Genomic DNA, 13,635 nt, shown 5'->3' with positions numbered 1-13,635 from the left:
GCATAGGCTTGTAGATGACAATTGTGTGGCAAAGGCAATTTTAACAATTTGTCAATTAATATATTCCACAATAACGGGGAAATTTTAAATCATATAGTCAATTATAAAATAAAGACACTCCAAATTGATCTATTTTTAATTTATAAAATGATTTCTATGAGAAAAACCAAATATATCAATTGTATTTGATGAAATAACAATAATATCCAATACAATATGCAATTTTTGTTGTTTGTGTGCCCATGATCCTATATATAGGATGAAAGTTCAAAGTTCAATTTCTCGAAATATAAAAATTTTAAAAATGAAATGTCATAATTGTTTTTATCTCATGACTTATTTTCCTGTTTGCAAATGTATCTGATGTTTTACAAATTTTTACCAGTCCCGCCAACACTTCATCAATATTTTTTGCCGCCAGTGAATCAATAGCTTCTCGGTGTTTTTCGAATATTTCACCAATTTCTTTTTTTCGCCTATGATAAAAATTTAAGGCCTCGCGATTTTCTCGGCCCTGTGTACTGGTATGTATTATTATACAATTAAATTTAGAAGAAAATTTAGATATTATAAATGTGTATGTAAATAATTGGGGGCAAATTTATAAGTGATTGGACAATTATGGTCCATACCACTATCCTCCCCAACAAATAGGTTTTATAAGTGAGGGGAAGGCAAATTTATAAGTGATTGTCCACTATCCACCCCCAACACTGACTATTTTTTAAATTAATTTATATGTAATGTGTAAATGTGTATATAAATAATTGGGGGGCAAATTTATAAGTGATCGGACAATTATGGTCCATACCACTATCCTCCCCAACAAATAGGTTTTATAAGCAAGGGGGAGGCCAATTTATAAGTGATTGTCCACTATCCACCCCCAACACTGACTATTTTTTAAATTATTTATGCGCAAGTGTGTATGTGTATATAAATAATTGGGGGGCAAATTTATAAGTGATTGTCCACTATCCTCCCCAACAAATAGGTTTTATAAGCAAGGGGGAGGCCAATTTATAAGTGATTGTCCACTATCCACCCCCAACACTGACTATTTTTTAAATTATTTATGCGCAAGTGTGTATGTGTATATAAATAATTGGGGGGCAAATTTATAAGTGATTGTCCACTATCCTCCCCAACAAATAGGTTTTATAAGCGAGGGAGAGGCAAATTTATAAGTGATTGCGCAAACCACTATCCACCCCCAACACTGACTATTTTTTAAATTACTTTATGCGCAAGTGTGTATGTGTATATAAATAATTGGGGGGCAAATTTATAAGTGATTGTCCACTATCCTCCCCAACAAATAGGTTTTATAAGCGAGGGGGAGGCAAATTTATAAGTGATTATGCGCAAACCACTATCCACCCCCAGCACTGACTATTTTTTATATTAACCCAGGCGGCCGCGATGGGATTTGAACCGACGTCGAATGTGTATATGCGTGTATATGTGTTAATGTGTGTAAATGGGGGAGGCAAATTTATAAATGATGGGGTAATTTTCCCCCAGACCATTATCCTCCCCCATAATATAGAACGTAATTATGGTCGTATATAACAATCATATTTTACGACATTACAGAAATACTTCGCTTAACGCTGCCCCGATTAGCGCTGTTTCGATATAACGCTTTGCAATTACATTACATTGCAATACATTGTTACATTGTATATGAAGAGTAAAAATGCATTATGTAAATTATGCAAAAATAACCCCGCTTTGCGCTGTTGTTTCGCTTTACGCTCAATATTTTTGGAACGTAACCCCGCGTTAAGCGGGGTATTACTGTATATTTGTATTATATCACTGTATATATGTAGCATTACTGGCTGCGCATGCTCCTGCCTATTTCTACTTTCCCCTATTTCGACCGAGAATGTCGGTGAGAGAGAACGAGCACGTTTTTCAGCCGAAAATTCCGAGTCACGAACACTAACACACACAACTCGACAACAAATAAAAATCCGATTTTCACAAACGATCCCACGACATATTTATTATTAAATATTGTTCGTTTTGCATTCAATTGATTCTCACTACAACAATGGTTCATCATTATTATCAATTTGTAGAAACCATAAAGGTGATAGTCCAATTGTATCAGTAAAAAAGATGAATAGGTTTGTTAAATATTTATGTTTCAAATTAAATTGGTTATAATTTTTTTTCTGTTAGCTGTTCGCTATTTTTAGGCATTGGTAATCTTTTGGTTTGGTTTCCATTATATTACGTTATTTTGCCTATTTTCAATCATACAACATTCTCTTATTGTAACATTAAAGAAATCTTTTCCAAACGTTTTGCGGTTCTGTCTCTGTGCATTTTTAGTTTATGGGTTAGTGTAATTGTTCATTGTTAAGAATTTAGCAAGAGGCTTGGAAGTATAAGATTCAATAGTTAGCAGTTGATGAAATATGTGTTTAATCATAATAAATAACTGGTTAACAAACTTCATATATATACATTATTTACACTATTGAACATACTAATTAAATATACTCAACAGTTACATTATACAACTAATTCAATATTTCTTTTAACATTCATCATTAGTTTATAAAAAAAAATTGTTTAAAAAATTTATTGTTTCACAGAGGATTTTGAGGAAAAATTTTAGATTACAAAATTCTGATTATTATTTTTTATAAAGGAAAAATGGCATTTCCGAAAGTCGGTGGTTTGGTGAGGGTATATGACAAGAGGCAGGGCCGGCCGAGAAAATCGCGAGGCCTTGTGCAAAAATAGCTTGAAAAGTTGGAGCTGCGAGGCCCTGTGTTGTACAGCGGAAAGGGCGAAGGCAGCGCGAGGCCTTGTGCGGTGCACAGTCTGCACAGGCGCCTCGGCCGGCCCTGACAAGAGGAATATCTCCCTTCCATGGTTCAATCGGTGGTTGATTTCGACCTCTGGTAGCACAAAATCGGAAAGGATATTTCATCAAATCACCGATCAGCACTATTCCCTTCATTATCAACATCCCGTAACCTAACATCGATCGGTGCTCGATTCGGTCGCATCGGTTAACACGTTAATTTCATGGACATCTTCTGGATGAGTTTCGTAATCCATCGGGAAAAAGATTTCTTTCTCCATGTCGTAATCCAGTCGAATATCGATGGCTTTTATAATCCCGTGTAACATGATGGTAATTGCCAGAATACCAAAAAGGCATCTTGATTTCATCATTTTGGAAAACATTCAAAGAGGGGAACCAATAGTAAGGAAATCAGCCAACATTAGTTCAGATTTCAGGTACAATAATTTCACAAAACCACGGTCAATATAATCCTTCACAGCATGGGCTCTTGTATCGATATGTTTCGATTCACCTAAAGGACCATTTTCAGCAATCTTTATTGTAGACTTATTATCAACATATATTGCAATAATAATAATAATAATAATAACTTTTATTAGTGCTTCACCCGCTAGGGTGTTTGCACTTCACTAATGCAAGGGATGAGTCAAAAAGAAATAAAATAAAATAAAGAAATTAAGTAAAAGAAAAGAATCACAGATTTAGCTGTGTGTTTAGTGTATGTATTATGTATTTACATGTCTTTGTAAAAATGTATGTGTGTTCTTGTGTGTTGGTGTATAAATGTGGTGTGTTGAAGGGAGTGTTAAATAGGTTGCAGTGTGTGAGTAGGTGTGTTGGTGTTTGTGTGTCTGTGTGGTTGCACGGACACGATGGGTTCTCTGCTTTCCCCATCTTAGACAGGTATTCATTGAAGCATCCATGTCCGGTCGTAAATTGTGTGGTGTAGAAATTTGGCCAGAAATACTTTGGCACCCCTGTTGGGAAGAAGGCCCGAAAATTCTCGTTCGCATCGTTCAGGTATGAGTTTTTTGTTTTATCGTATTCGATCGCTAACAAGTTTTTGATCGATTCCGGATCGGTACCCATCTTTTTCTGGTTTCTTTTGATGTTGCAGATTCTGATATAGTCAGAGACTCGAGGTACACCAGCCAGAAGATGTGTGCATTCGTAGGATGTCGTTCTAACATATATTGCAATAGTAGATGGAACAATATCAAAATTTTCTATAATACGTTGTATCCACAATCCTTCTGATAAGCCAATCGACATAAAAAAATTAATGTGTTGAATATATTGATTTTTAAAAAAATTACAGAAGCTGCGGTCCCTTTGAGCTTAAATTTTTTCCCTTTGGATTTGGTGGAACCGCTGAAACCACGAATTTTGACTTTGTCGTTCTTGAAAAATTACGATTACGATTACGATTACGATTACGATTACGATTTACGATTTTCTCAACCGAATCGGTCGAGATTTTCAAAATTTTTAAAATTGCAAAAACTATTTGCTCGGCGATGCCCTCATCAAAGTCATGCATACTGAAAAAAAGAATATTCAATTTAGCAAATCTGAAAGCGATAAATGTTAAATAAATTAATTACCAGTCCAATGGGGCTAAATCAGAAATGCAAATATTTGGTAAATCATTGAAAACACAATAATTTGCCAGTTCAAATTTTTTATCTGATATTTTTTTCAGCTTCGTCATCTTTCCAGGCTTTTTGATAGCATATATTTTTGAAATCAATAATTTCTTTGCAAGTTCCAAGCTCATTTTTGGACCCTTTAGCTCCACATACCCGACATATGAATGAACGAGCTTGGAATGCCGTATTATAACCTAAAATAATTAATACTTGTGTTAATTTATTTATAAACATTAATATATGAATAATACCTAAAAATTCATAAATTCCTTTATTATCGCTACAAACGGCGCTAATGGAGATTGCGAATTTTTGGTTTTCTGTGGAATTTATGGCAATACCTTCAGACATAGCCAATTTCATATCATTAATCATTGGCTTGAAAATATCGTTAAGATTATAACCAGCATCTTTCATTTCTTTTCGGTTTACCAGCATAACCATGAAAATGTTTTTCTGTTTCAATCTCATTTTCAATGGTATATGTGGAAACGTCAAATATAATGCCATATACGTGTGGTTATTATTCTTCACTCCGAGCTGATTGACGATTGAGAAATCGTCAAATCCAAACTCCAATTGGAGTGTACCCAAAAGTTTTTTTTTCGTTCGGTATTGCATTGTAAATGTTCGTTGAATGCCAATTTGTCAAATTCATTATTTTTTTTAATTTCTTGTTCCAACAATATTTGAGAAACAATCGATTTATTTGACATGATCAATCTGCATATATCACTGGGCTTGACCCAAGAAAATTTCAAACCAGAATTAGTGATATTTTTACTTTTCCATATTTCGTGAACTGGAGAAATGAATAATTAACAATAAATCAATTTAGTTTGAATACTTTTGAACAAATTCATTTGTGGTATGAAAAGTTTCCAACTTTTCAGATATTCATAAACAGTGGCGTAAAATTCTTGGAAATTATTTTCAAAAAATTAAACAAAAATCGGCATTTTTCAGGTAAAAATTTATCAGCCAAACAAAAATCAATAAATCGAAAATACAATTTGAATTTTTCGATTGTTTTTAAAACACATTCTACAAGAATATCAGATGTTTCGCCGATAATATTAAGAAAATCAACCAATTTATTGTTGATTTCGTTTTTATCAAAGTATCTGACGACGATGGAAAAAAATTTAATGTTTCGCACATTTGAGGTGTCCACACTCATCGATAAAAAAACGTACATTTTCCAAATAAAAACAAAACAAGTCACAGGAAACGAAGAACAAAACGGAAAATGGAAGCATATGAGAAAGGCGTTAAGACTTTCAATTTCTGAAATTACTTTGCTGCTACCATTGAAAAAATCTTGCCAAGCATTAATGCTTTACAATTGTAAACATTAATGTAAAGCTTACATCATATATTTATGAGTTTCTAGCAGTTCTTTGGGTTTACTCATAAAATTTGTTACGTTTTGTGGCTTTATAATTGGTTTATTATTTATTATAAATTAACATATGATGAAATTTTCACAAATTTTAATTTTTTTGGTCATTTTTCAAATCCGAACAAAGTCCGGGCAGATTACTGAAAATCCGGACATGTCTGGGCAAAATCCGGACGTCTGGTAACCCTAAGACTATTAGACTAATGATTAATTGTTGAATATGAAATAATGTATTTATGTTAATTGAATTAACGCTTCAAATTCTTTTAGCAATCATCGTTTTAATATTTATTATTATTTGGTTCTTTTTTCGGTAACTTGGTATTTCATTTGTTATAGTGAGTACGTCGTATAAAGTTTTATCAATATTTTCATCGACGTGGGCATGTGAATATCTATGTAATATCCAATGTCTCAAATTATGAAATCAAATACCGAAGAAATAAAAGTTGAAATGGTAGCCGAAAGAAAAATCATCATCAACAATGATGAACGTATCGGTTTTTGGGGTATAATTTTGGACATCATCATCAATTTATTGGCAACCATACCGTTTTTCATAATGGGAAAATTTTATAAATTTATTGGTAAAAATAAAGAAGAGATAATGTTGCAATGTTTTCTCTTGACGAACTAAATCCATTCCACGGTCCAAAGCATCATTTTGTAAAAGTAGAAGATTACGTTTTTTAGTATCCAACAAATTCGGGTTTTTCATAACTTCGTCCTCAAAAGACAAACGAAACGGACACCAGTTCATGACATTTCCATCGGAGGTCAACAAATCAGAAGCTCGCACAGACGTTGGATAAGCCATATTATTTATACGAATCGGATTAGACAGAGAAAAAGATAGATCACCTTGCGAAGACAGTGGACCACGAGGATTGATTGAAGTTGAACTAGGACCAGTCACATTGTTGAATTCAGAAGCTAACTCGTCATCCTCAATGGAAATGGAAGCCAATTGGTTTTTCGTACGTTCGAATGCGATTAACGCTTCAATTTTTTGTTTGTAAAGATCGTCTTTCGACCTTTGTTCGTCATAATCTTGCGGATTTTCCAATAAACATAATTCACTGACGATATCGTATTCATACTGAAGAGATAATAATTGTTCCAACGATAGAACAATCAACTGACGCGACGCTTTGGTAATCTTAATTCGGAGAGCTCGACGTTTTGACAGATCATCAGACATCGTAGATCGAAGAATATTAATACACACGTCCCAAAGGAAGATGAGTGATATTGTGATGATCAGAAAGAAAATGAACTTTTCTGTTATGTAAATAATGAGAAATAATGGATTGAAGAAAATAAGGGCAAGCTAATTTTTGTAATTGTTGAATAATTATTGAATGAGGGGCATTATCAAAAGCGCCTTTGAAATCAATTGAAACGATTGCTTTGTGTTTAAATTTGATATTTTAATAGACTGTAACACTATCCAAGAGTCTGGCATGAGTATGCTAACAATATATTTTGTTTGATCAATGAAGATTGCAGCATTATCAACCTCGATGTTAAGGCCAAGATATTTTGAACAATCAGCATAATCATGAACTTCAAATCTTCTTTCATAGTTTTTTTTTAAAGTTTTTTAGTTCAAAAGTTTAGTTTTTTTAAATTGGAATAAAAGATAAAAATGAAAAAAGTATAAGACTGAGAACAAACCAAAAATGTCTCACTGGCGAGGGGCAGCTGGTGCTGCAGGAATCGGCCCAACTTGTTGATGAAATTGTTGTAACATTTGCTGCATTCGAGCTTGTTCTTGTTCTTCACGTTCTCGGATTTTTGCATATATAATACCTTGTCGGCTTGCGGCAATATTCGGATCATCAAAATTAGCACCACACAATTTCATTGAATATCTTTTCAATCGATCATATGTTGTCTGTGAAAATCTCTGGTTTCTCGATCCAATTGGTGCAGCAACGAGACCTTTAATATACTGGACCCGGTCATCTGGTAAACGGATCCGCTTGAGACCTTCATGGTTTCTCAAGGTGTTATTAACACCACTGAATTCAAGGACCTTAGCACAAAAACCTGCCAGCTTTCGATAGCCGGTTACTGGATGTGCGGTAAGAACATCTTTATACAATGCCGGAAATTCTAAGGCGGTAACTGCTTCAGCAGCTGACATGTATTTATCCATTTCACCATGATACCATTCTGATGTGATATAATCCCAAGGGAAATGAGGGAACTTGTCAATAGCTTCGGTGATCGCGATCATGGATGTTAGGCCATATGTTTTGAACCGGTTGTACAAAATTTCAAACAGTTCAGTCAATTCATTGGGTCGTTTGAACATGGACTTCAACATCTCTTGTTTCAATTCGGTTGTAACACAAGCCATGTCATCCCATACCCCTATTTCGACAGGGGTGAAATAGAAGTCAGCTTTGGCCCCTGTTAAAGCTTTGACCAGATTGCATGTTGAAGTTGAAGGTTCTTTTCCTATCATAGCAAAGCAAAACTTTGCATATGAATATGCAATTAGTTGAGTAACAGTCATTGAAGTACGTGTCATGAAAGTGTAATTGAAAATTGTTCCCAAATACGAAAATTTTTGATTCTGGTTGTAGGTAATCCACAACGCCTCTGTCATTATTGAAGCAGGATATGCTGATTTCAAAATGGCGAAAGTAACTTTGTCGACCACACTCATCGGATAAACGGTCAATTCATTGATTTTGTACGAGACCAAAGTGCCAATACCATAACGCATTGCGTTTTCAGATGAAATTTTTTCAGCAGACAATGTTAAACGGTCAAGAATATATCCCATACCAGCTGCTTGACAAAACCAAATGTAAAACTCGTGAGTGTTCATACCAGTACGAGTTGTGTCTACCGGGAATGCTGGGAAAGGTGATGCTAGTTTTCCGCGAACCAAATTGTTGAAACATTCAGTAGAATCGGCACAGTCAACCTTGGCAAATGGGATAGTACCAGTGTATGTTGCATATCCTTGATTGTTAAATACGCTGACACCCCCGACTGTTTTGTCAGCCATGTCTTTTTCGAGATTTACTACCTCATCTTTTGGGAGACCTTGGGTATGTGGTTGCTGTAAAGTGATATGTTGAGTCACAACTTGACCGGCGTTTGAAGCACCTTGATCTGCCATTTCTTCTTCTAGAATTTCAGTCAAGTCAACAGTAATTTTCTTCTTTTGTTTTGGTTTTTTCTTGTTTTTTTGTTTGAGTGGAGATTGGTATGAGACTAGGAGCAGGACCAGTTGATCGTGTTGAGTATTGATGTGTGGTGAATTTATCTTCTTCAGACATGGAAAGACATCACCAAAAGAACTGAAAATAAACAATCAAATCCAAAAGTTAAAATTTTTAAAAAAAGTTTATTTACAATTCGTTAAATGATATTGGCTAAGCATACGTGCTTTTTGTATGGCACATAGCCACTGTATGACTTGTATTCACTTGAGAGCTGAGTGTGTTTGTTTGATTGTTGCTCGAAATAGATCTATGATTTTGTTCGTTGAAAAAATTACCACTAGGACAAACTCTTGCAATATGACCTCTACCACCACACTTGAAACAATTTCGATTGATATTTGAAAAATTTTCCGTTCGAAAATTACCACGTTGATTTCGAACTCGAAGAGCTTGATTCTCTGATGACGTGACAATTCGACTTTTAAGACGATTAAATTTTGCTCTTAATTTGTCCTTTACTTTATCCAAAGAAACGGGAATATTGTCAGTATTATCAAGAATATCTTCTTTAATTTTTTCATAATCATTTGGCAAGGAATTTAACAAAAAATTTATTATTACATCATCTTGAAGCACAGCACCAGCATTTTTAGCTTGTAAGACCAATGAATCAAAACGACAAAGAAAAACAGTTAAATCTTCATCAGATTTTAATTTCATATTCATTAACTTATCGACCAAATTTGTTTTATAAAATTGATTTTGTTTGTCGAAACGATTTTTTAATTTGACTTATAATTTCACTAGGCAATTCACAATCCAAAAATGCCTCTCTTATATCTTCTCGGATAAAACTTAAAATTCGAGCACGTAACATTTTCAATTTTTTTTAATGTTAGCACTTACATTATCTTCAGAAGTTATTTCCAGTAAATCAGAAAGATTACAGCCATCACACCAAAGCTTGACTTCATCCAGCCAATATTTAAAATTTGTTCCATCAAACTTTTTAATACCGGTAATTGACAACGTATTTAACAATTGTAGCTGATCCATATTGGAATTCACAAAAGAAAAGAAAAAATCAAAACCACCGCTTGCTACCATGTAGAAAATAAGAATGAACTTTATTTGAATATAATAGTATTTTTTATATACAGTGGCTATGTGCCACAAAAAAAAGGACGTATGCTTAGCCAATATCATTTAACAAATTTCGTCATCAATTGTACCATTCAGGAAAGCAGTGCACACATCAAATTGACAAATCTTATAATTCAATCTTGCAGCGATCGAAAGCGTCAATCTAATTGTTTCAATCGACACCACCGGACTGTACGTCTCAAAATAATCTTCATTCTTACGTTGACTGAAGCCACGAGCTACCAATCGTGCTTTATATCGACCATCGTTTTTGATTCGAAAAATCCATTTGACAGTAACAATATTCTTATCAACTTGTCGTGGAACAAACTTCCACGTTTACAAAACATTTGGTAAAAAGGATGAATTTTTAATAGTTTATTATTTTAGTGAGATACATCGACAAATTAATCAAAAAGCCAATTGAATTTTTAGAATTTCTAATTTTTGTTCGATTTCGTAGCGCTGACGTGCATGACCTCTGGTTTCAACACTTGCGCAGTAGTTTCTAAACAAACCCTAGAAAAACGCAAGCAATGCTCATCATCAAGAAAAGAAAAAAAAGAAAAACAAGAGAAATAGATATCCAGATGGAAGGTACCAAAATCAAAATAGTGAAACACATGAACCACCTTTCTCAAATAACATTCCAACTTTCGGGTCGAATCCACCCCACTCCACCAACGGTGGGTCAAGAACTTGGTTGGAAACAATCATAACAAAATTCGAATCTATTGAATCCAAATAGTGTAAATACACCGACAAACATCGTTGTGTGATTGTTATGAGCATGCTTCGATCGAATTCTAAATTCGAACAATTGGCTGATCCGTATAATGATGAATCAAAATGGCACAATGAACGACATTATGAATGAGTTTATTGAATATGATGAGAAAGTTAAATCTCAATCAATTTCATCTAATTTCGGCTCAAATGAAAAATCTGAAAAAGCTAAATCAGCCAAAGAAAAGAAAAAATTTAAAAATGGTTTCAAATGTTCATTTTGTCATAAAATTGGACGTAAAGTTGAAGATTGTTGGGAAAACAAAAAACAAAAATCAACCGTGATGCTGAATTAGACAAATTCGGATATTTTGAAAAGATAATCGATCAGATAAAATGGAACAACACCGTTAATCTAAATAAAGTCCTTCGTTACGAATTTGATTGTGATAAAGATGAATTCATGTTAATTGATAAATGTCAATATCTTGGAAATAATGAAATATTTTTGGAGCTTAAAAAATCATCAGTTTCTAAAAATTTGGTTACATTAAATTTGGTCCGTTTGTTAAAATATTGTTAAAAAATAACGATATCTATGAATGTATGTTGAAAAACAGCATGTTTCGAATTTTTGATGATTTGGTGTATAAAAAAATGTAATTAATTTATTTTTTCATGATTTATAAATAAAAAATACATTTTTTAACACAAACGTAATTTCATTATCTCTCATCCTCAACATACATTATTTGACAAGAACCCATCACCGGGCAAAAAGTTAGATAAGAAAATTTTGTTTCTAAATATCCGTTCAACAACTATTTCCCCGATCAAATTTTCTTTGTCTTCCTCTTTCACCACCACCACGTTGTCAACTACTACCACTACCACCTCAACAACCACAACTACTCGTAAACCGAATATGACAACGAAATTGTCTAAAATAAAAATGGAATTTTCAAGATGATAAAATTATAGATGAAAAAAAATATAAAGCCTAAATGTGGAAAATCCGAAAATGTGGATATCCGAGGAGGAACCATCTCAGAATTTAAACATTTCTGAAATTCAAGAAATCGAAATCCAAGAAAATTTATGTTTGGAGTCAAAAGTGAGTTCCCATTCCCTTTATTCTTTCTTGATTCTTTCCTTTTTTCGCCTGTTTTTCCGTCTTAAAGTGGGGGGATGTAATATCCAATGTCCTCTCATGATCTTTTGTCCAAATTTTTAATTGTAAAATCATTTACTTCAATTTCAATTGATAAAAGTTGATCGTTAATACTCAATCAGCTTAGATAATTTCCAATACTAACGTCTGTCAATTTCACTGGCCATAATATCAATCACACGATTGATTAAATTTGCTGAAACTTTCGACCATTGCAGTAGGAACAATTAATAGTAGATTCATGCTAAAAAATTGTTCTTATCTTACATATATATAAAAATATTTTTCTCTAGCCTCTATAGAGAGGAATTGGAAAAATTATCAAACAAAAAATATAAAAGTCCATTGGGTATAAAAAAAATCATGTTTGGATGGGATTGGCGTAAACATATTCCAAGTTTCACCACCCGATCTTTTTCACGACATCGTGGAAGGATTTGGGCCAAAAATTGCTCAAATAATGCTAAAATCGGCATCAATGTCGAGTACTCAAATTGAAAAAATTATCAAGCAAATTAAGTGGATAAATGGTCCATTAAAAATCAAAGATGATTTTTCTTTAAAAGGAAAAGGAGCTCAAGTATGTTTCAAGACAATTCATTTGAACAAAATATAATTTTCTTTTTGCAATTTGAATTTCAGAAATTTGAATTCATTAACCGAATGGTGGAAATTTTTAAGATTAATCACACCGGTCATAAATGTGTTTAATGGTGATAATTTCTACCGTTCATTCTATTCGATACCGCAATTTACAGAATGGAGAAAAAAAACAACGAATTATAAAACATACGAAATCGAATACTTGAAAGGTAATTTTTTTTATCGATTTTGATTTTCTATTTGAATATCTAATTTTTTTAATATTATTTGATTGTCTACAGGTTTGGGTGGCTCGTCACCGGAACAAGCAAAAGATTATTTTGCAAACATGGAACATCAACGAATCGAATTCAATTTCGTTCGGATAGTAATTCAAATGCAACCAGTGGTACAGTTACTTTCATTGACAAATCACCAATTAATTGGTCTTCGAAAAAACAGTCAAGATTACCACATTCAACTTGTGAAGCAGAATTAACAGCTGCATTAGAAGGATGGAAAAATGCTGAACCAATCAGACAGCTTCTTCAAGAGTTCGGAATCAATACACCTAACATACTACATGTTGACAATAGTGCGGCTATTTCAATAATGGATAATAATGCATTCAAAAGATCGCGATATTTTGCTTATGATCAAAAATTATTAGTCTCCAAAATGAAAGGTGATAATCAAGTCAAAGTTACCAGAATATCTTCATCTGATCAATTAGCAGATGCATTGACCAAACCTTTATGTAAAATTAAATTAAATGTATTTACTTCACGTATGTTTAGCCAGAAGGGTGTGTTAAATGATATTGGCTAAGCATACGTGCTTTTTGTATGGCACATAGCCACTGTATATAAAAACACTATTATATTCAAATAAAGTTCATTGTTATTTTCTACAAAATTTACATGGAACAACCGCCTGGTTTTGTACAA

At 33.3% G+C, this 13,635-nt stretch overlaps 1 long non-coding RNA gene across 1 annotated transcript; it reads left to right on the top strand.

The window, feature by feature from the left end:
- The first annotated feature begins 319 nt into the window (after positions 1–319).
- Positions 320–13,315, top strand: LOC124494105 (uncharacterized). Its single transcript, XR_012832282.1, has 5 exons — positions 320–2,098; positions 10,673–12,049; positions 12,207–12,686; positions 12,749–12,918; positions 12,991–13,315. It is a non-coding gene; the product is annotated as an uncharacterized LOC124494105 (long non-coding RNA).
- Positions 13,316–13,635: the final 320 nt, after the last annotated feature.

The sequence above is a fragment of the Dermatophagoides farinae genome, chromosome 6 (assembly GCF_024713945.1).
Source record: "Dermatophagoides farinae isolate YC_2012a chromosome 6, ASM2471394v1, whole genome shotgun sequence".
NCBI lineage: Eukaryota > Metazoa > Arthropoda > Arachnida > Sarcoptiformes > Pyroglyphidae > Dermatophagoides > Dermatophagoides farinae.
The sequence above is the reverse complement of the archived record's forward strand: the minus strand, read 5'-3'. Positions and strand labels throughout refer to the sequence as shown.